Below are 21727 nucleotides of genomic sequence, written 5' to 3'. Positions count from 1 at the left end.
AAACATGGCTTTATCCAACATTATGATGTCATCGTGCTGCCTAGCAAACATCTACAAATGGGCTAAAATGGCCTATATTTGGAACTTATGGACTCATAAAGCCTTATAAAAGCATTGTAGAATTTTTAATTTTGCAATATCTAATTTATGTCAACAAAATGTGAACCTTATGATCTCCAATGATCTCCAGTGAAAAACTTTTTCCCTCTGACGTGATTTCTTAGTCTTTTTGCATATTTGTTAGACTTAAATGTTTCAAATCAAATACATATTAGATAATGAATACCTGAGTAAATGCAAAATGCAGTTTTTTAATGTTAATTTACTTTCTTATTGTAGAAAATGAATCCAAACATAACTGACGCTATGCAAAACGACGTTGAAGCCTGACAATGAAGCCTTGGCTAAAAGATCCCAAAAAGAAACATCATAGCACGATCTAAAGAAACAGCTGAGAAACAATGTCACTGACATCTATCATACTGGAAAAGGTTACAAAGCCCTTTTTACAGTGTGACTTTTGGACTCCAGCTAACCACGGTATGAGCCATTATCCACAAATGGAGAAAACTTTGTGAACCAACTATCAAAATTACTTGAAGAGCTCAGTGACAACTCATCCAGGTGGTGACAAAAGACCCCAGAACAACATTTACAGAACTGAAGGGCTCACTTGAGGTCAGTGTTTATTAGGGCTGGGTATCGTCACTGATTTCTAGAATCGATTCGTTTCCGATTCACAAGGTCCCGAATCGATTCAATGCGATTCATTTCGATTCGATTCAATTTGATTTGAATCTGGGAAATTTTGACAGTCAGAAATATTATGATTCAGATCAGTACATTTACATATTTTTGTATCTATAAAAAGGAAGCTGACACACGCAAGACTTTATCAAAGGTGTAAGCGTCACAGCAGCTGCCTTTGTGTCAAAGTAGCTGAAGATAAAAGACAGAAAAACATGAAGGTGGTTTTCCTGGCCTGGGATTTTATAAAAATATTCTGCAGTACATCAAAAATGAAAGAAAACCATTAATAAACATATGAATGTTACCTCTGACGTTACAGCGGTTTTATTAGAGACACAGCTAAGCGTTTTGCATTTTGCATAATTTTAAAAAGTTTAAATTTGTTCAGTATTGAACGGCAGAAATTAGGTTTTCTTTTTGGAAGTAAGTAAAAGGAAAAAACAGCGGCCGACAGCGCTGTAAATAACGGTAGACTTGTGCGTAACAAGCAAGCGAATAATGCAGAAAACAGATTTTTAGACGGGAAACTGTTCTTGAAGTACACACAGAGAGAGAGAGAGAGAGCTGTGCATGAAGTGTGATTTTATCGTGGTGGAAGCAAAACAGTAAAAGTCAGAGTGAATTCATGACGATGTTTATGTGAAGTGTAGTTTGGATCTTCTTTTGCTGCTGGTTCGGTCAATATTGTTTGGAGAGAGATCAAACTAACAGCTTTAGAATCAGCGCAAAAAGGGCGTGAACACAAAGCGCCAACCCACCGACAGATCAGAATCAGCGAGCTGTCGGCTTTCAGCCCCGACCGTGTCCGTGCCGTCGGGTGAGAAAGGCGACATCTCACTGATTCTGATCCGCGGGTCCGCGCTGTGTGTTTACGTCTTTGTGCAGAATCCGTGTTCCTGCTCTCATTTACTGTCTTAGCTGTTTGGTTGTTGTTGAAATTTTGTGAGATTTCACCTGAGATTCTGGCATTTCGGGCAAAATAAATTTATATAAAAAAATCGATTCAGGATTTTAATGAATCGATTTCACGTTATCCAAGCCAGAATCGAGTTTAATCGATAAATCGATTATAAAAACCCACCCCTAGTGTTTATAATTCAACATTAAGACTGGCCGAAAATGGCATCCAACGACTGAGTTTCAGGATAAAAATCATTGCTGATCAAAAACGCTCTTTTTTCTCAAACATCTTGATGACCCCTAAGACTTTTGGGAAAATATTCTGAGGACTGATGAGATAAAAGTTTTCTTTCTGAGGATTGAGTCCCTTTATACCTGGTATAAAACTACAGCATTTCATTAAAAACATCAACAATCATACTTCAGGTTGGCAGTGTTGGCATCAGGCGTTGGCAGAATGATAGTCTGGGGGTTTTTTTCTGCTTCGGGGGCTCAGCCATAACTGGAGCGATGAGTTCTGATCTCTGCCAGAAAATCCTGAAGAAGTTGCGGCCATCAGTTTCTGCCCTGAAGATAAAGCAGTGATGATCTGAAACACACCAGCACCACTGAATGGTTATGACAAAAAGGTGAAGATTTTGGCGTGGTCTACTCAAAGTCCAAACTTACATCTGATTGAGATCCTGTGGCATGACCTTAAACAGGCTGATCATTGTTAACAATCCTTCAGTTTGGCTGATTTAAAACAATTCTGCAAAGACAAGAGAATCAAAACTCCTCCACAGCCATGTCAAAGATTGATTGCCAGTTACTGCAAATGCTTGTTTCCGGTTCTTGCTGCCAAGGGTGGCATGAATAGTTATTGGGTTAAAGGAGCAATTACTTTTTCACATGTGCCAGGTGGGTCTGGATAACTTTTTGCCTCAATAAGTTAAATCAGTGGTTCTTAACCTGGGTTCGATCGAACCCTAGGGGTTCGGTGAGTTGGTCTCAGGGGTTCGGCAGAGCCTCCGCCGTGACATGCACGGCTCATTTTGTGCACCAGTAAAAAACATATCTATGTCTTGAATTTGAAAAAAATCATATTTTATTTTTCACTAAAGAGGGGTTCAGTGAAAGCGCATATGAAACTGGTGGGGTTCGGTACCTCCAACAAGGTTAAGAACCACTGAGTTAAATGTTACTGACTGGTTTTGCTGCTAAGCATTTTGGCCACTGCCAAATTTATTTTTTGAGGCCAGATGTTACCTTATATGAATGACAGGGTGGAGTAACTTGCCAGCTAGCTTGCTGGTTGGCAAACTGCATTAACAAACTGTACACGTGCAATTCATAGACACAAAGCTGAAGAAAGAGGTCCAATTTAATGACTTCTAGGTGGCTCCAGCTGCCTGTGTTGAAACATCTGTCAATCCAAGTGGCCGTTCCACTAAATTCTGGTAGAGAAATTATAAAAAATTCAACCATCTGACTGTCTATGCATAGAGGCCGCAACAGCTTTTTGTACCAGGGTTTAAATATCCTTCTTAATGCTGTTTTAACATGCAAGTCTATGGGGAATGACTCGTTTTTTTACCCAGCCATCAAGTGGTAGCTAGAGGAACTGCAGTTTTGGCTTCAGTTTTCAGCTCTGAAAGTTAAGTCTTGTTTTTACACGATGAACTTCTATTTGCAGCCACATTAGTTGCCCCCTACTGGCCATTAGTAACCATGCAGTTTAAATCACTTCTGCATACGCTGAATCTTTCGGACCCGGAAGCATCTAAAAACCACTGCTGTTACGATTCCAACCGACAAGGGTAAACTACAGCAGAGGCTCACTATAGAAATAATACAGTAAAATTATAATTGGCGTAAGTGGAACTTAGATAAAGTTCAGCTACAACAGCTGCCAGACGTGTTTTGATGCTTTCCACAGAAATAGATAACAGCATTTCACCACAACACTGTAAACATTTAAATCTGTAACATTTGAAAGGAAGTGAGCCGCACAAGTGATGCATAAGATGGAAACTACATGTTTAATTTTAGCTCTGAATAATATACTGCAGAGGCTCACAAAAGAACATCATGACTGTGCAATATGCTATCACTCAACACAATGGTCTCACTATTCTCTTTCTCTCTTTTTGCTCTGTTTCTTCTTTTCTCTTTGCCTGCTTCACTCCCTCGAATGCCGTGCATTCCTCTTTGTTTGCTCATGCTGAGCCCTCCCTGCGGATCCCAAGCCTGACTTTCCCAAAGCCGATATTAATATCACAGGCCATTGTAATGGAGTTATTTTCATGGAAGCCCCGGAGGAAGTCACGTGGCTATGATTAGTCCCCTGAGGGCCCAGAGTCTCCATTAAGCTCGTTGTTTTAACTCACATAACCATCAATGAAGTGGAAAAGCTGAGGAAGTAGCTATCACTCAGGGCCGGCTGGGGTGTTTTCTGAGCACCTATTTTGTAAATGGGGCCAGAATATTTCCCCTCTGTCTTTTTTTGGAGGGGGAATTATTCTTAAACTGTGGCTTGCAAAAAGAGCCTACACATGTGCGCGTTTACATTGACCCACCACCATTAAGATTGATAGCAATGGGATCTGGTGGTTAACACAGTGTTTAAACCTGGAGAAAAAACGGGGGGAAAAAACAACATAAGGAAAAGCACAAGGACTCACACACACTCAGCAACTACACGCAAGGGTGAGCTCCAATGCATCTGCCATCAGGAAGACAACTTGAGTTAAGATGGAAAAAAAAGTACCCTGGAATACATTTACTCTGTCAGGTTACTACTTAAACACACATGACTGAGGAAAACAGACACTGCTACATGTATGCTTCCTCTCATAACTCTGTTCACCTCTCTTCTTGACCCAAAAGCCAATGGGCCACTTCCCAAAAGACAGGAAGAACTGGGCCAGCAAAGGCGGTTGACAGCTTTCAGATGGACTATTAGTGATATCAACCATGTTCAGAGGCTCACTGTGAGGAAGTGAATGCTGTTCCCACTCTGAACAATGTAATTACCCAGACATGAGTCTCATAATTGTCAAAGCAAATTTTCTTGAAGTCAACTACTAATAGTTGTGAAGGAAAACCCCCCCAAAAGGGATCGGCCCCAAAATAAAAACTGACCTTAGGAGGAATTTGCTTGAATTATGGGTCTGGATTTTTGAATAATTTACTGACAGTATCTTTCAGTCATTTCAGACTTGGAAAATATGTCAGCCACTTTTATCAATGGAAATATCAGACTGTGAAATAAATGGATCACATTTTCAGCCAGTGGGATTTCTGTCTGGTCTTCTACTTAAGAAGTCGATATAAAGAATAATAATAAAAAAACCCCACTGTATTACAAACGTCAACATTTTACTTTAGATTACTAACACTGTGTACCCAATGACTTTAGACAGATCCGCTACAACACTAAAACCACTGACATATGAAGTTACAGTGAAATGTTCTGCTTGGGAACCTCGAGTCCTAGCAATCACGTAGATGTTATTTTGACGGATACCACCCACCTAAATATATTGCGGAACAAGAACAGCCCTCTAGGGCTAGGGCTAGGGTACTCACCTATCAGGACAATACCTACGTAATGAGATAGATACCCTGTATCTATTTCTCATCATGTGCCTCATTTTTTAGTTGACAAACTGATGCAGTTAACCACACTGAGAAAGATACAAAAAAGAGGTAGATGTGGTTTTCTAGTGTACGTTGCCTTTCAACTTAAGATTAACTGAACCTATCTTGATATCATGATATCTAAAAGAAGCATATTGAGGCAAATTTAAAAATCATGTGATTTTCGTTCATTGGTTGTTTGTATCATACTCATCAACATCATAGAATCGAGTTTTTTGAATATAAAATCACATGTTTTGGTTTTGTTTACAAGATGTTATAGGTGCATAAATGGTAAAAATGAGCCACTTTAGCAGCTCGTAGGTGGTTGCTAGGCAACACGATGACATGATATCAAATATAGACAAGAAGCTTCGGGGGCCAAAGTTGTAGCTGTGTGCCAAGTTTGGCACAGAGATTTGGTGTATGATAATAAGATTAATGTGCTTTACCACGCTGAAAAACTGCTGTGGAACAGTTTGAGGAAGTCTGGGGGATCAGTTGCCAGTGTGCTGATCTTTCAATAGGTTTGGTCAGAAGTGTTTTGGCAGATCAGAGGCAGATTTACATAATGTTAGGCAGATGGTTTTAATGTTATGATCAGTGTACATGGAAGAAGGGGTTATTAAATACCTTAGCAAATAGGGTCTTGTCCTATGCTGTAAAATGGACACAGTACCCCCAAATCATGAATGTTAGCCAGTAATCCTCAGGCTTTATAGCTACTCATGCTGCTGTCTTCCCTGTCAATCCTGCCTTTCCAAAACACACTTCCATTTTAATTGCCATTTTAATTTGCATCCCAAGGCGTCACTTTCTAGCAAATAAATCTGGTAGTTTTACTGTTCTTTTTTTCTGTTTTGGAAAATGTAAATACCAAGCTGCTCACATCACTGAAGATAACTAAGACCTTCCATTCAGTCACATCTGCATGTCGTCCAAAATGATGTAAGCAAGTTCCCATCACTTTCCCTTATTAATGTCAGTTCCATGTTGGGTGCTGAGCTACATAAACACCCACACACATGTTAATAATGCACACGCAGCAAGACTCTATGTGGGCCCCAATTGACCTGCTTGTGTTAAACTGACACACATATAATACGCCATCTATCCCTCCCCGCCCCCCTTTTGCTGCTTGGTCCCGATTGGGCTGGCTGGGGGGAAATGGAAGATCCACATGGAGCTTGTGACACCATGGCCCTGTGCTTTTCCCCAGTCGCTGAGACCAGAGGAGGTCGACCGGCCCACTGCACATTAACTGGAACAGGTGCAGTGAGCGGGGGCTTGTTTTTCTTCATTGGCTCCTCAGGAAATCATAAAGCAAATATATTGCAGGAGGACGGTTTTCGGGGTGCCCTGTGAGCAAACTGAGAGGGGAAATGGATCAACGAGCGGCCATCGGGGACAGTAAATCAACAGGCTAAAAGGAGAGCTGAATGTACTGTGGAGGCCCCGGGAGCCCAGCCCAAGGCCAGGGCCTCTGTCAGTCAGAGCCTGGTGTTAATGTCAAAGCCAGCTGGACCTGGCAGCACATGCCTATAAGGAAATGATTGAGCTGTCTCTGTCAATCGCCATTATACCACTAGAGGCCATCATGTCACAGGGCAGCATTTTTGAGAACTTCAAGGTTTAGCTTGTCCACATATAGTTTCTTTCAAATTTTTCCATGGATCAGATTTTCTTGACCCCTCAAAGGAACCTGAGAAGCTGTTTGTTTTCCAGTCCGCGATTACTTTTATGGCATTGATATATATATGTATATATTTTTACAATAAAAAAAATGAAGGTAAACATATGCAGATGAGATTTATGGATTCTCTGTCAGAAGCACTGAGAGAAATAGCGCAGTTGAAAATGTACGAGCCTTTCCCCGCACTCTTTGGAGTAATGGGTCATCACTAATCGATTTGTCCTGCTTGTTTAAGCTCCAGTGAGATCTTCGTGTCCCTCTGTCAAATGCCTCACTGCACGCAAATTTCTCACCGGCTGGAAACCACTTTCTCTTTGCTACTGCGCTTGATTCAATCATCGTCAATCAGGAACATATGGTGTTTCTTGCCCAGCTACGCCTTACCACCAGTGCCACACGCACTCCCCCCTTTTTCTCTCGCTTAGTTTACAAATTAGAGCAGCTAAACTTTACTGCTACTTCATACAGGCCGGCGCTGCTACAGGAGGCCCGGCCAAGGCTGGCTACCTTGTGAATGGGGCATTATTATGAGCTGGAGACACGAGCTGGTCCAGCCCGATTTTTCTGATTGAGTGTTTCAACACATCATATAGGGAAACAGCTGTACTACAAATTAGTATGTTTTCTGTGACAATGATAAATGTGCTGCTTAGACTCTGTAGAAGCCTGACTATTTCCAAAGGCCTCTTTTCTTCCCCACCTTCCCAGCATAGACACCTCAACACCACACACACGTACATACAACACACACACCACACACACATATTAAACCCGTCCACTTGCCAGAAGAGGCAGAGCAGTAGAGGTTGTGATCACTCTGCTTAATCATCCATCTGTCATTTGACTTACTCTTGCCAAAGAACGAATGCAGAGAGTTGTGCAACACAATATGTATTGTTGAGAGTCAGCTGTCAAGTGACCAGGCATGAATTAAACTTAACTTCATATGCTGATTGATTTAAAACCATGCTGAAAACCAATCTTAGCAGTGTTTGTGAGACCATAAAAGCAATATTTGGTTACTTTTGACTGCACGGGCACTCATTTTATCATACATCACAAAGGAAGGTCTGATTTACCAGGCTCAGGATACTTAAAGAGCAGCCATGCTATATGTTATTATGGAAAATAGATGTTTTTACTCCGCTCCCTCACTGTGTCAACGCGGTAGCGTCGTTTGTTTTAAGTGTCATCCAGCCATGACTGAAGGCAAAACTGTTTGTAGCTGCTCTTAAAAGCCATAGTCAAGAGTTGGATGAAAAGCCTTCAGGCACTTATGGGGATAATCTAAAGAAAAGAGAGTTTTAAAGAGAAATTCAAATCTTCGCCGCTTAACAATGCACAAAGTTAGAAAACTGTCAAGCAAAGCTTTGGAGGGGGTTTCACACTATGTTAAAAATCCAAGTATTATGTTGTTTTAGGGATACTGACACCCCTAAGGGAAGGGTAATTAAAGGAAAATGTAGGATAAATGTAAATAGTTAGTTTGAATGGCAGTATACATCATGGATAAAAAAGAGGAAAACCCCCGAACGAAGAAACTGAACCTTCTACAGTAGAAAATCTCAGGAAAGACATCAAAGATCAACACAGTAATTGCTCACTCCAGGAAATGGAAGCAAGAATCGTAAGTGCTTGGCAAATTGGATTTTCCCCTTATGCATTCTAGGTAATTGAGGATTTCCACTTCACGTTTCACAGGTAATTGTGTGGCAAAAGTATAAACACTAGTTCAGTTTAAGCACACTCAGACTGTAGTTCTTTTGAAATGCGTGAGCCAGATACCTAATGTCAGTGATTTGGAGCCCTGCAGTTAAAACAGTGCGGTTTGGGAGAAAGTGATCATACCAACGAGCTTACTAGGTATTTTGCAACTTAAACGAAAAAACCTGAGACATAGAGAAGTGAAACTACTTTTAGGGCCGAGCCGCTGGAGCAGCTGGAAGGCAGCATGTTCCAAGTTCATGTAACAGGAAAATAAAAGTGGTACTTCCCCATTTTTACACCATATGTAATTTCACACTAAATAATAAAAAAAAAATGTTGCCTTCAGTGGTGGATGGTGGAGGTTAAATCTATAGCGTAATGAATGGTTAGCATGACCGATCTCACGGTTTTGGTTACTTCAACACTGTGCTTTCCGGCATCTGTGTTAAAACAGGTCATTTAACTGGTCACTGCTAACTCATAATTTCTTCAGAAAACTATATTGATACCGCAGCATCTTTACTTCCTCATTCTGATAATGACACATTGTGAGTGTTTCCTGTTTTATTATCATCAGCCTTACAGGCTGCCAAAGAACAAAAGAGGTCAATAACGTAGAAAAGTTAATAAAGGTACTTTGCTGTATGTTACTGATATATTACTGATTATGAAGACATAACTAGAAATAATTTTCCCTTTTATCAGAGTCTCAAAAGCAAACCTAGCCATAAACTAATACCATAAACCACATGACTTTGAAGAGGAGGGTGGTGTGGCGCTTTAGACATTTTTCAGTTTACTCTCAGCTGGCGTGTGATGTGCAGCCAGGCTGGTTTTCTGAGGGGAAAACATCAACTGGCTTCAAGCACAACGAGCAGACAAGGGCCGATGTTATTCTTTCTGCCCTACAGAGTGGCAGAGACAAGCTAAATATCTACCCATAAATTTAACCTGGTGTGGGTCAGGCTGCTGGCTCAGCATCAATACCGTGCACCTAGTGTGTGCCAGGAAGCCAAGCCCCTTTTACCACAGAACTGCTCATATATCTGACTCCTCACATCATTTTGATCTGCTCTGCGAACGCTCACAGCACCTGAAATTGCCATTAAGATGAGTATTTTGAGTTGGAATGCTGAATCACCACATTTCAGTGTTTAAACTTGTCACTGTCAAATTCATTTTGATACATTAGTGTTGGCTGTTGCCAAAATTAGATCCAAATTACCCTTAAATCTGAAGAAGATCGAAGACGCTGTTACTCAGTCATGCTGATCCCAACCTAAGGTCGACCTATAGCAGGCCTCAACAATTAACATCACGTGCTACTTTTGTCTATCAAACTGACTGGTTGACACTGACTGAAATAACAACACATTTTCATACTAAAGCATCAAATACTGCTATCGGTATATCTAAATCAACCTCTTCATCCACTATTGGCAATATTGGGTGCATATACATAAGAGTCTGCAGTTTGCATTATAAGTCTGGAGAGTTGGCAGTGGAATAAGTTGCAACAAATTTGTCAACCAGGAGATGCATGTCCCATTTCAGTCTTTAGGTTTTCTTCTTTATTTTCACTCACTTTTCATTTTTATTTGCTAGTTAGGCTTAGACACTAAAAACTATGTTATCAGCTTGAGCCAGTTGAAAGCACTTAGTAAGGTTTAGGCAGTGGAAACAGCTTGGTTAGTTTCAAGCATTTAGGCCAGTCACTTAGGTCTAGGGCCTGGTTGCCAACCCCATCAGCCAGTTGCTATTCCCTGACTGCTGGGTGAGTGGTTCCGGGAGGATGTTTGCTGTTACTAGATGCATTAGAAACCTCTGCTTGCAGATTCCTAGCTGAGCCTTAGAAGATGCCAACACATTGCATATGGTGCTTTTGAAGCATGTTGTGCAACATGTTGGCTGCAGACGTGAGGCAAAACTGACTTTAAAATCAAATATTTTCTGTGTTCATCGCACTTTTTCAAGTTTTACTCTTGCTCGGTGCCTATAGCTTAGGTGGTAGAACAGGTCACCTACTAATTGGAAGGTTGTTGGTTTGCTCCCTGTCTGCAAGCCAGTATCTCGCCTTGGAGCAAGACACTAACCACAAGTTGCTCTCCGATGTATCCACTGGAGTATCAATGTTTATGAATGTTAGAGAGAAGCACTCGTACAGAAAAAAATGCATGTGTCAGTGAAGGAAGCTGTGCAAAGTGATTTGAGTGCTCAGAGTAGAAAAGCGCTATATAAGAACCAGTCCATTTATTTGCTCAGTGGTTAGTTGGCGAGAATTTGCAAAAAAGCAAGTCTGCAAACTCTTGCTAAGTGTCAATCAGCTATCAACCAAAGCAAAGCAAGGAAGTTTTTGTTGCAGCACACTCTTTGCAATTGATTTCACCAAGCAACAACCTCTCGCAACCAGCTGTCAACCAGTCTGTCAAGTGAGAATGTGTTGCAGGCAGAGAGAGGACCCAAAATACAGTTGACTTGGCAGACAGGCTTAACAAAACTAAACAGCTTAATTGCTGGAGCCCAGGAAACAGAATACAAAACGACAAAAAAACTCAACCTAAACTGAAAACTAGAATTACTGATTTCATAACAGAGAAAACGGCACACACGAGGAGGGACTGACGACAACATGACAAAAAACAGAGGGAAACTGAGGACTTAAATAGACATGAGGTAGTCAGGGAAAGAGACACAGCTAGGGAAAAGAAGGAACAGGTGAACAGAATCAGATAACGAGCCAAGAGGGAAGCAAAACTGAACACAACACACATAGAACAAGAGACTATCAAAATAAAACAGGAAACTAACACTAAGACTGTGACCAAAACACATGAACTTGATCTGCCAAAGTGAACACAAAGACAAAACTGACTAACCACAGAAGATATAACAGAAACACAGACTAAGCATGGGGAACATAGGAGGGCAGGAAAAACCTTGAGAATAACAAAGAACGATAAATACAAAATGGGAATGAAAGCCTAACCGAAGCTACAACAAAATAGCAAACAGAAAACCGAGTCTTAAACAGAAAACGCTGGGTACAAAACCCAGGATCGTGACACAGTCAGGGAATAGACATTTTTCCCTAGCGACCAGTCTCTTGGCCTGTGTGACTGTGTGTCCACTTCAATACCAAAACTAAATGATCATAAAGTCCTCATTAAAAAGTTGTTTTAAAACATTGATATGGTGGCAGACAACTTATTTAGATATTAACATTACATTAGGGTGACAAGTCACAGCTTGACATGTCTAGGTGTTTGCTGAGTAGCCCACTAATGTTAGCCCATGTTAGCATTCAATGTTAGCCATTGCAAACATTTCACCCTGTGCAACAAAGCTGATTTCACAACAGCAGTCCCAGCTGTCTCAAACATGACATTGGTAACATGCATTTCAGAATGAAAAAAGAAGGATAGTACTTTGGATGCTGTTACTGTGAATCGAAACTTCCTCAAGTTGAATTCTTGAGTAGACTGAATGCCAGTCATTTAGCTGCGTTGCAAAATTAGAAGTATTTCCTACCTTGGTCTGAAAAACCAAGGTTTGCATATTGCTTTTTGTGAATCATTTATCATCCCTTGGTCAGCTCCCCAACGAAAGTTATTTCCACACACTAGTTGCCAATCTTCCACAAGTAGTTTTTCCCCTACTTCCCCTCATATTCTTCTCCTTTTGGCTGCTAGGGCCCCATCTAACGCTATCCTGAACATCATCCTATATCACACAAACCCTCTGCATGTCCTTCATTACGTCTTTGAATCTTCTCTGAGGTCTTCTTCTTTTTCTCCTCCGCTGCACATGTCCAAATTATAGTTTTAGACACTGGATGGTTTTAAAAACTGGCAACTCTTTGTTTAGTTTTAGGAAAAGATTACAATTTGGATTCAAATTATTCAGTGAGTCAGTAGTGACAGACCTGTGTGAACACTGCCTAAACCCAGTTTTCCAGGTTCTTCACCAAAGGACATCTTGTGTGTTTAGAGTGCCAAAAGAGCAGTAACTAAAACTCTGGGAATGAGAATGAGCTGGAAATAACTGTCTGGCACAATCCTTGGCCTGTAATTAAAGCTCTATTTTAGTTTCACACTGAGTTAATTAATTTTTTTCTTGCGATGGTTAAGAAGTAGATGGTTCTTGCTTTTGCTTCCTAAATTTTCTTCATGGTTCGTGGATTACTTGAAGTCAAAATGTTTTCTGTGATTAAGGGAGAAGTGTATGCCTCCTTGTGGGTTTTAATGTGAGGCACAAAAGGTTATATTCATTATGAATTTCCATTCTTGAAAAAAAAAGTTTCCTAGAACAACAATGGTTGAAAACCATATTCAAACAAGTCATTGTACTGGAAACGTCTCAGTAACTTTCCATCCTCATCGCTGATCTTTTATTTGTTTTATTTTGGCTTTAGGATATGTGAAATGTGCTTCGCTAATCAGTCAGCACATTTCCTTGGCTGGGTAACCTCCCTCAAGCTTGCAGGCTTTAACGTTGACACGACCGCCATCACCATCATGACAAGGCATATGGCGACTGGGTTCTGTCCAACTCCTTGAAACCGAGTTGACAAACAGTCTCAGTCTAGATTACACACGTTTCAAAAGAGGCGAGTGTTGGGAAATTTGTGAGCCAAAGTAAAACCACATATTTCATACGCTTTTCTGCCAAGAAGGTAACACAATCTCACATCCCACTGGCAAAATTAATGTTTATGAGCATCTTTAATGGGCTACCTCAGACCCAGTCTTTTTAAAATTATGCCAGCGCTACCAGAGCCTGTGAAATGATTTCAGCGCTATAAAAGAAGCGTTCTGTTCGGCCACCTTTACTATAATTAAGAGCAGCTCCCTTCAACAAGTGAGCTGTGGAAGTGATGGAGAGACTTCATTATTGAACTTTCAGTAAATCAGTGCTAAGGTTTCTACAGTTAAGGCTTTTGAAAATACAAAAAGTGCACCAGTCTTAACGTTCACTGATGAGATTTAGTGCTACGTCTTTATTTGCACTGTGGAAAAGACGGCAGATTTAAAGAGACATAACTGGAATATTAAGGCAGGAAATGAGAAATGATTTATTTAGCAAATGCTTAACTGTTTTTTTAAATTGAATTTTCATCTATATGCCCAAATAGAAAAGTTCATATTGGAATAACTATAAAGTAAAAATGGGACTCCATCTGAAAGGTAGCGTCGTCTATTTTCTGAAATGTCCTTTGTTGGTGTGTGGCTGAAACAAAACCTCAGCTAAGTCGGTTCAAATGTCACTCAACAAAACTCTTTATTTAGCCTCATCTATAACCAGTCATTGAGTCACAATAACACAATAACATATCATTTGCCACAACTATGACAAACTAACTGGCTTTCCAAACTGAGAACACTTGCTCTACTAAATGAGCTGTCCTGGGGTGAAAGCTAAGCGATATCATGGTGTTTCACGAAAATTCACAATTTTATTGCAGTTTGCAGACAGCTGCAATTATAAGTGTAAATAAATAAAGGACATTTTACATCCTTCCTTCTTACAACGAGCTATTGTCATTTATGGCACATTTACTAATTTGAAGTGAAAATCTATTGCAAGAAGCTGTGAGCAGCATTATAGTACAACAGTGGTAATATATCCAGTAACAGCAAAAGTCAAATGCAAGCAAATAAAGTAGCCTAGATAGTGTTGGATTATTCACTGGCTTGATTTCAGGAAGACACACAAATCTGTTTTGGGTTGCATTAGGTAGGACAGCCTGCGTAAAAAGTCTTCCAAATCAAACGTGTGGAGTTACCTGCTGTGATGACCCCGTGTGATTAAGTAAAAAAAGTAGAAATATCAATAAAAATGCAAGGGTCTAAATGAAAGCCCATGCATAGAACTAACTCATATTCAGACTTTATGGCAGCTACATCATATGGACAAAAGTATTGGGCCCCACTTTTTAATCTTAAGTTTAGATGTTTTCAGGCCCACAGCTGTAATCAAGTTCCTTATCCACATGGGGTCAGATCAGCAGGCATGTTTGATTTGACAAATCTTTATGCCGGATGGCCTTCCTGACACAACCCTCCCCCTCTTCGCAGGGTCAAATCAAGGATCTTTTACTTCTCAGGCAAGTGTGTAAACCACAGCATCGTCAGCTACAAGTGATATTACTGCAAAGGCAAAGCCTTTAGCAACCACATCACCTCAACCATGAGGTGTGAGAGTTAGAGGGCGGGGTTATAAAGCACTGATGCACTCAGTGGGTAAATGTTGACAACATTCTGCTGACTCAGAGTTCCAAACCTCCTCTGGCATTAACATCAGCACAAAAACTGTGCACCAGAAGCTTGATGGCATCCTGTAAGTGGAATGCTTAATCTACAATGCTGGTTCATATTGATAAATTGTGCTGATAGCGCTGATAATTTCTGTGAAATGAAAGAATAAGTGAGCAGTATGCTCATACTGAGAAAAGTTTAAACACTCATATTTTCATACATAATTTGAAAACTGATGAACTTAGATGAAAGAGGTTATCAGGTCTAAGGCAGCCAAAGATTTGAATATTTGGAGTAAATGCCAGACTGAAATTACGGTCCACGTGCAACAGGTGCTAGACGCACGTCAGCTGTAGACAAACTGAGACATCACTACAAATATGAGATCCTAGCATAGCTTTGTATATTTTTCTGTAACACTGCACTTTTATGAATGCAGACAGCTTGCACCGTCTCAAAAAACTTTAGTGCCATTTTAAGAACCACATTTAGTGGCTTGCTAACCAAGTACAGAACAACACGAAGAGTCACAGAAAAATGACCACAAAATCCACAAACCTATGCCACTCCTCAAAATCTCAAAGAGGCCAAAGTTTATTCATGTTCCTCTTGGTTTTACAGCAAACCCAGGGCACCTGAGGCCGGCTGTAGGAGCCTTTTTTTCACACAGCTTAATTTTGACCATAAGCCAAAAATAACAGAAATACAGGGAAGTTTGGGTTTTAAAAATATGTGTGCATCCAGAACTGATCGAGACAGAGAACTGCTCCTCACTAGAAGTATTTGCCCTTATTAGTAGATAGAGTGGAAGTAAAACGGGACTAGCAGTCATAACAGGAATCATTCATTTTAATCACCAGGCACAAAAGACAATAGATTGTGTCTTGTTCACACCATACTCAGTCATTTTGAAAATGCTCAGACTTTCACAACCCACAGAAAATGACGCACAGTCATAGGTGCTGCAGCCAGGGTTTGTTTACTATAAACCCAAAAATAGCATCTGTCTAAAGGCTGGTCGCTCCTGTAAATATTGACTTAAGTGTTAAAATAATAAAAATATACATATTCCATTGTGTAGAGTTTATCATAGAAACCTTACTTGCCATGCATTTCTTGCAGAAACAGTATAACATGCACTTATTCCCAGACAAATGAAGTCATCTGTGTTTCAGGACCTTAAACATCAGAGAATACAAAATACAGACCTGCCTGTATGAGGGTTATTAATGAGACTCGCCAGTATATTTAGCCTAAACCTGATGTAGCAGAAACCAAATTAATTGTTTATGAATTTTAATAGAGAAATGTCTACAAGTAAGTCAGAATCTAAATGTAGTGAACTCTTAGTTACGCCTTAAGTTTGAGTCTTTTAGCAAAGTAAACCACAACGTCAACAATGTAGTAACTCATCTGGCTCACCATCCGTCACAGTTCACAGGTTATTGTAAAGATAGTGTTGAGTTTTCTTGTCACTGGCTGGCTGTTTTGCAGTAGTGATACTGTATTAATATGATGAGCTCTAATAACCTTGTGTTTAAATTAATCTGTCTTTATAGAAAATATATTGCCAAGATGATAAACATGACCTTAAGTATTGGTTTATATTTGCTTTTCAGGAATGTCATTCTCAGCAGTCCTTATGCAGTTCTCAGAACAGTAAAGTCATTTTTATAATTCACACTCATCTGTGCTAAAGATACTAAAACAATCAAAACCTTTTTCACATCTCAACACATGCAGTCAAGTCAGCTAATCGCTTTAACGAATAAAAACCCACCATTTTAAGGCTTAGACTTTAAATAGTTTCATATTTTTATCAAAACGTTATTGACCTTGGGAACATTTCTGCAAAAATGTTGGCCTCATTTAGAGCAAGAAGTGAAAAAATGAAGTGATAAATTATTTTTGGAAGCGCTGCAAATTCGCTGAAATCAAGTAAAAACAAAATGATATGTCTGAAAACAGACAAAGAAAATATATACAATCTTGGATACTGTTATAGTCCAGTAAAGTCACGCTACATACATTCAGCAGTCACTTAATTAGGTAACCTGTTAAACTGCTTGTTAATGCAAATATCTAATCAGCCAACCGCATGTCAGCAACTCAAAGCATTTAGACATGTAGGCGTGATGGTAAATGGCCAGTATTTATATAGCGCTTTTCTAGTCCCTAAGGACCCCAAAGCGCTTTACACATCCAGTCATCCACCCATTCACATACTGGTGATGGCAAGCTACATTGTAGCCACAGCCACCCTGGGGCGCACTGAGGCTGCAGGACACTGGCGCCACCAGGCCCTCTGACCACCATCAGTAGGCAACAGCTGAAGTGTCTTGCCCAAGGACACAACGACTGAGACTGTCCAAGCCGGGGCTCGAACAGGCAACCTTCCGATTACCAGGCGAACTCCCAACTCTTGAGCCACGATCGCCCACCGTGATCAACACAGCCTGCTTAACCTCAAACCATCATAATGCATAAGCCAGCCGGGATGGTCTGCAACCAGGTATTACAAGCGAGGTATGCAGAAGAGCATCGCATTGGTCCTTGATGTAGATGGCCTACAGCAGCAGAAGACAATGCCGGGGGCCACTCCTTGTAGTAGCAAGGTGTACCTAATAAATTGCAGACCGTTCTCACTCCCGAGGCGTAACATCCCGACGTTTTGTCACGTCCTGCGGCGTTCCTGAGGAACGCGAAAGGTGACCTTCTGCGTTCTGATGGTACGCGCCGGGTTATGGCTGAATTCCAGTGGAATGACGGTCCCGTGGCAATATACGTTCCAGCCATGTATTCCAGCCCTAAACCTAACCTTATCCCTAACCCTAACCGTATTCCTAACCTTAAGCAGCACAGAAATGACATGAAATAGTGTTTTCCAAAGCGATTTTAAGAAAAAGAACGAACATGTGTAGATTGAGTCCAAACGGTTCTCATGTTTTCTCATTGTTCTGATGTCGTCATTTAGGAACGTGTTGGGTGCCCGAAAACGTAATATGTTGACGATTTGTCACATGGCGTAAAATATTAGGCTTAGGGAGTGAGAACATGTTGTAAATTGGTACAATTAGCAGTTTTTATGACATGCACTTGTGACACAAACCTCCTCTAAAAACAACCTTTCTCCTCCACCATGACCAATGCCATAGTTTCATACTTTTTCATAATCTTGCTAAAAGGCTGAGCTAACACCTATTGCATACTTCTGCCGATTTCAGACCATGTATAATTTAAAACTGCACGCAAACCATATATACTACAGCAGTGACAACAAGCAAAAATTTAGCAACCTGTCAGCAGCTGTTTCAGTTATTCCAACCTGATAATAGGCCTGTTAAGACTTAGTTTAGCACTAGCGCAATGCTAGCACAGCAGCTAGCTTAGTTATAACAGGCAAACCTTAGCTAACAAGACACTTGTGTAATTTAGCAGGAAACCCAAAATACACAGTAAAACCGCAAAAGTAAAAAGTATTCAGACACAAAAATGTGAAGGATTTATTTGAAACGTTATCATACAATGCAATATGATACCTGAAACTGAGAAAATGAAAATGATACATCTGAAACTATATACATGTAAAACAGACAAACGAAAAAGTATAGCACTAAAGACTGTCAAACTGCACACAATCTGTGTATCGTATATACTTGTGTGTCATGACATGCACCTGTGATACAAGTCTGAGAGCATGCATACCTATTTGCTGTTTTGCTAGCTAAGCTCTTTCATACATACCTGAAACGAGTTTGAAGTGATTTGACTGAAAACACTATTGCGATGCTGTACGGTATTATGGTAAGTGACAGATCTGTAGCTCTGACTGACGAAAGCAGAAAAACCGTTTTGATGAGTCGTCGGAGTCAGATGTATCATCACAATGATAAAAAGTCATTTATTAGTGAAGCATGCCTTGATACAGCAACAGTGTGTGTAAATACAACGAGAAACGATAATGTGGGTGGGGAAATGAGTTACAGTTTTGAGAACTGGATTAAAAGTAAACATGATGTTACTGATATGAGAAAAGCCTTAAAGCAACTGAGGGTATATACACTTTGTTCTGTATCAACATTAAAGACTATGTCTGCAGTGCTACAAGAACAGTACAGCAGAGAAATTAAAACTGCAGACACATTTATACTACAATAACATTCAGTATTCACCAGACTCCAACTACGGTACATCATTTTCTAATAATGTTATGAAGACATTTTTATAAGGAAATGGGATGTGTGCAGGCAGCTGTGTGTTGAGAAACCTTCCTCCAAACTCTCTAGTTGAGTTGGCTATGGTGCTGCTTTACAGTCCAAAGACAGAGCCCCCCCCTCCGGCCCTTTGTAGCTGGGGAGATGAAATGTTGCATCAAAACTTAAATAGATGTGTGCGTACGGCTGCACTCCTGCGGGGGAATCTGGGAGCCCTTTATCACCTTCCCGAGCTGTTGAGCAAAAATAATGCCCCCTCTGTTATCCTCATCACTGACGCGCTGAGCACGTCTGAGGGGATATCCTGTTGGCGAAGCAAACGCATTCATCCTGCTTGCGGCGGTTTTGGTGACACAAGATTTACAAAATGTTCCACCCACTTCCACTTACCTCTTTACAATACTCCGTATATAGAGTAATGGCCCTTAGATCCTCTGTTATTTCTTAAAATTGGATTCTCAAAATGGGGCCAACTTTAGCAGGGCTAACTTAAAGACTAATAGTGGTTTTTCTATTAGTCTTTAAGTTACTTTAACTTGCAGGCTTTTAATGAAACACTAGATTTTATGTAACCAGAGAAAAAACAAGCTGAGCTTAGTTTAATCCTTTGTATGACCTACATACACATACAAACTGTGAGTTTCACACGCTCATTTCCGTGAACTGTTGAATTTCAGGCCAAAATGAGCTTTTACCTAATAACAGTAACTTGTGTCCTTCTCTTGAAGTTATTTCAATAATACGGCACTTCAACATTAAGCAACTTCCATTGCTTCCAATGAAGGGAACAACCTACATACTTAAATATGAAGAGTAGGTTTAGAAAGCAGATTACTCAACATCCAACTCAATGACTTGAGCAAAGTTTGAAAACCACTATGAAACAATTCTGTGGGCTGGGTAAGGAGGAACCATTAAGTTGCTGAAGTAATTCAAAACATCCACTAACCATAATACACCGTGTGGTTTACTGATTTCTGGAAAAGTGAAGTACTTAAAAACAATCGGATTTGAAAAATGTCATCCTCCTCCTTCATTCCTTCCCTCTCTGTGGCAACAGGCTCCACCATGGGACAAAAATACCGGGACAAATGCAGAGTGAATTCCTTCTTTTGTAGCAAAAAATGGAAATAAATAAAAATACGGGGCTGTATCCTGCTATCACAGCTTGACCCTTTTGTCTGACCCAAACCACACTTGTGGTAAAACTCCTGTCATACCAGCAAAAGCAATGACATTAACATCAGAAACCAGAGGAAGCCCGGTTGCAGGCCACCCAGGTTTTCCAGGGGTCTAGAGAGCCAGGGAAAGTATATCTTGGACAAGTCACTGGACTACCCTTGCATTTCCTATTATTAATTTTACGCAGGCGACCAACCCACCCCTGTAAATCATACCTGTGGTTTAGGAAGGGCATATGGATCTCTTCTTTCTCTTCCCTCCAATTCACGGTGAGTTCTGCTCATTGTCTGTCTTTCTCCCTCTATCTGCTTATCCATCTAGTTATCCCCGAGATTATGCTTGTCGCTTACAATACAGCACATACACATGACGTAGTCCTGAAATGCTGACATTTGGGTTCAGATTTTAAAAGCTCTGAACAAGCCGAAAGTACCGTTTATCCCTTGGCGCGTTAGTGTTATTGCAGCATCAGAGCTTCTAAAGAGAGGAAACTGTGGTGAGAATTGGCGACTCTGTTCAGCCTTTGCTCTTCACGTTAAGCAGGGGAGGCATATCGAGTATTACCCTCTCAACTCGACAGACACGCAGTTAAACAGCAAGGTCTGCAGGCTGTTTAAAGCGTGTTTGGAGACTCTGCAGGTTATTGGAGGAGATGATTTTATTTCTGCACGAAAAAGAGAGAAAAGGACATCTGAATAAAAAGCATAAAAATAAAAGCTATTCATCTAAATTCTTATGCGTACTGATTTATGATGCTTGGAGGAATTTCAAGGCCGCGAGAGAGATATTTTCCCTTTTGCAGGTCAGGAGTGAAGCCAGGCACACAATATAAAACTACATCTGATTGAGGCTGATATTTGATGGCACATGAAAGCAGAGTGGTCAGCTATCGATGTGTCGTACGCCAATAAAAACTTTATTCCCTTAAAATGTATCACCCATTGTGGGCGCTCATCTCAAAGACTTTTATCCTGACAAATTTAAACAGCAGTTTGGCCCACACATAACTAACCCTCCCTTAGAGTTAAATGGATGGCGTCTCCGTGCTGTCCACTATTTATGAAAATCTGTTGAGTGGAAACCTCACAGGGACTATCATGTACATCTTTTTTTTTTAAGTACAGTAACCCCATTCATTCACCTTTTGTTATTCCATATGCCTTAATCCCATTTGCAAAAATTAGATTTTTATCTCCCCGGTGTGTTAAGTCCTGCAGCACGGAGGGAGCGAGAAACGGCCTGTGAAACCTCAAGTGACTGCTGGAGTCATTCATTTTTAAGTTTCTGGCACGCTCACTGTGAGGATGTGGCAGCTCCCACTGTGACGCATTTACTTAACTGGAGTCCATCAGAACACAACTGGAAGGTATAATGATTGGAGAGCTGTGAGGTAATATAAGAGGGGT

At 40.5% G+C, this 21727-nt stretch overlaps 1 long non-coding RNA gene across 2 annotated transcripts; it reads right to left on the bottom strand.

Annotated features, from left to right (window-relative positions):
* Positions 1-1832: 1832 nt before the first annotated feature.
* On the bottom strand, positions 1833-20979 carry LOC102082629 (uncharacterized). Of its 2 annotated transcripts, none has more exons than XR_003214301.1 (4): positions 20537-20979; positions 18670-19443; positions 2320-2401; positions 1833-2239 (listed from the first exon to the last, which is right to left on the bottom strand). It is a non-coding gene; the product is annotated as an uncharacterized LOC102082629 (long non-coding RNA). The 2 variants fall into 2 exon arrangements; XR_269878.3 differs by having other exon boundaries at positions 1833-2217.
* Between the last annotated feature and the right edge of the window lie 748 nt (positions 20980-21727).

This window comes from Oreochromis niloticus, linkage group LG15, assembly GCF_001858045.2.
Source record: "Oreochromis niloticus isolate F11D_XX linkage group LG15, O_niloticus_UMD_NMBU, whole genome shotgun sequence".
In the NCBI taxonomy this organism is placed as follows: domain Eukaryota; kingdom Metazoa; phylum Chordata; class Actinopteri; order Cichliformes; family Cichlidae; genus Oreochromis; species Oreochromis niloticus.
Note: the sequence above shows the minus strand (reverse complement) of the source record. Positions and strands in the feature narration are given on the sequence as shown.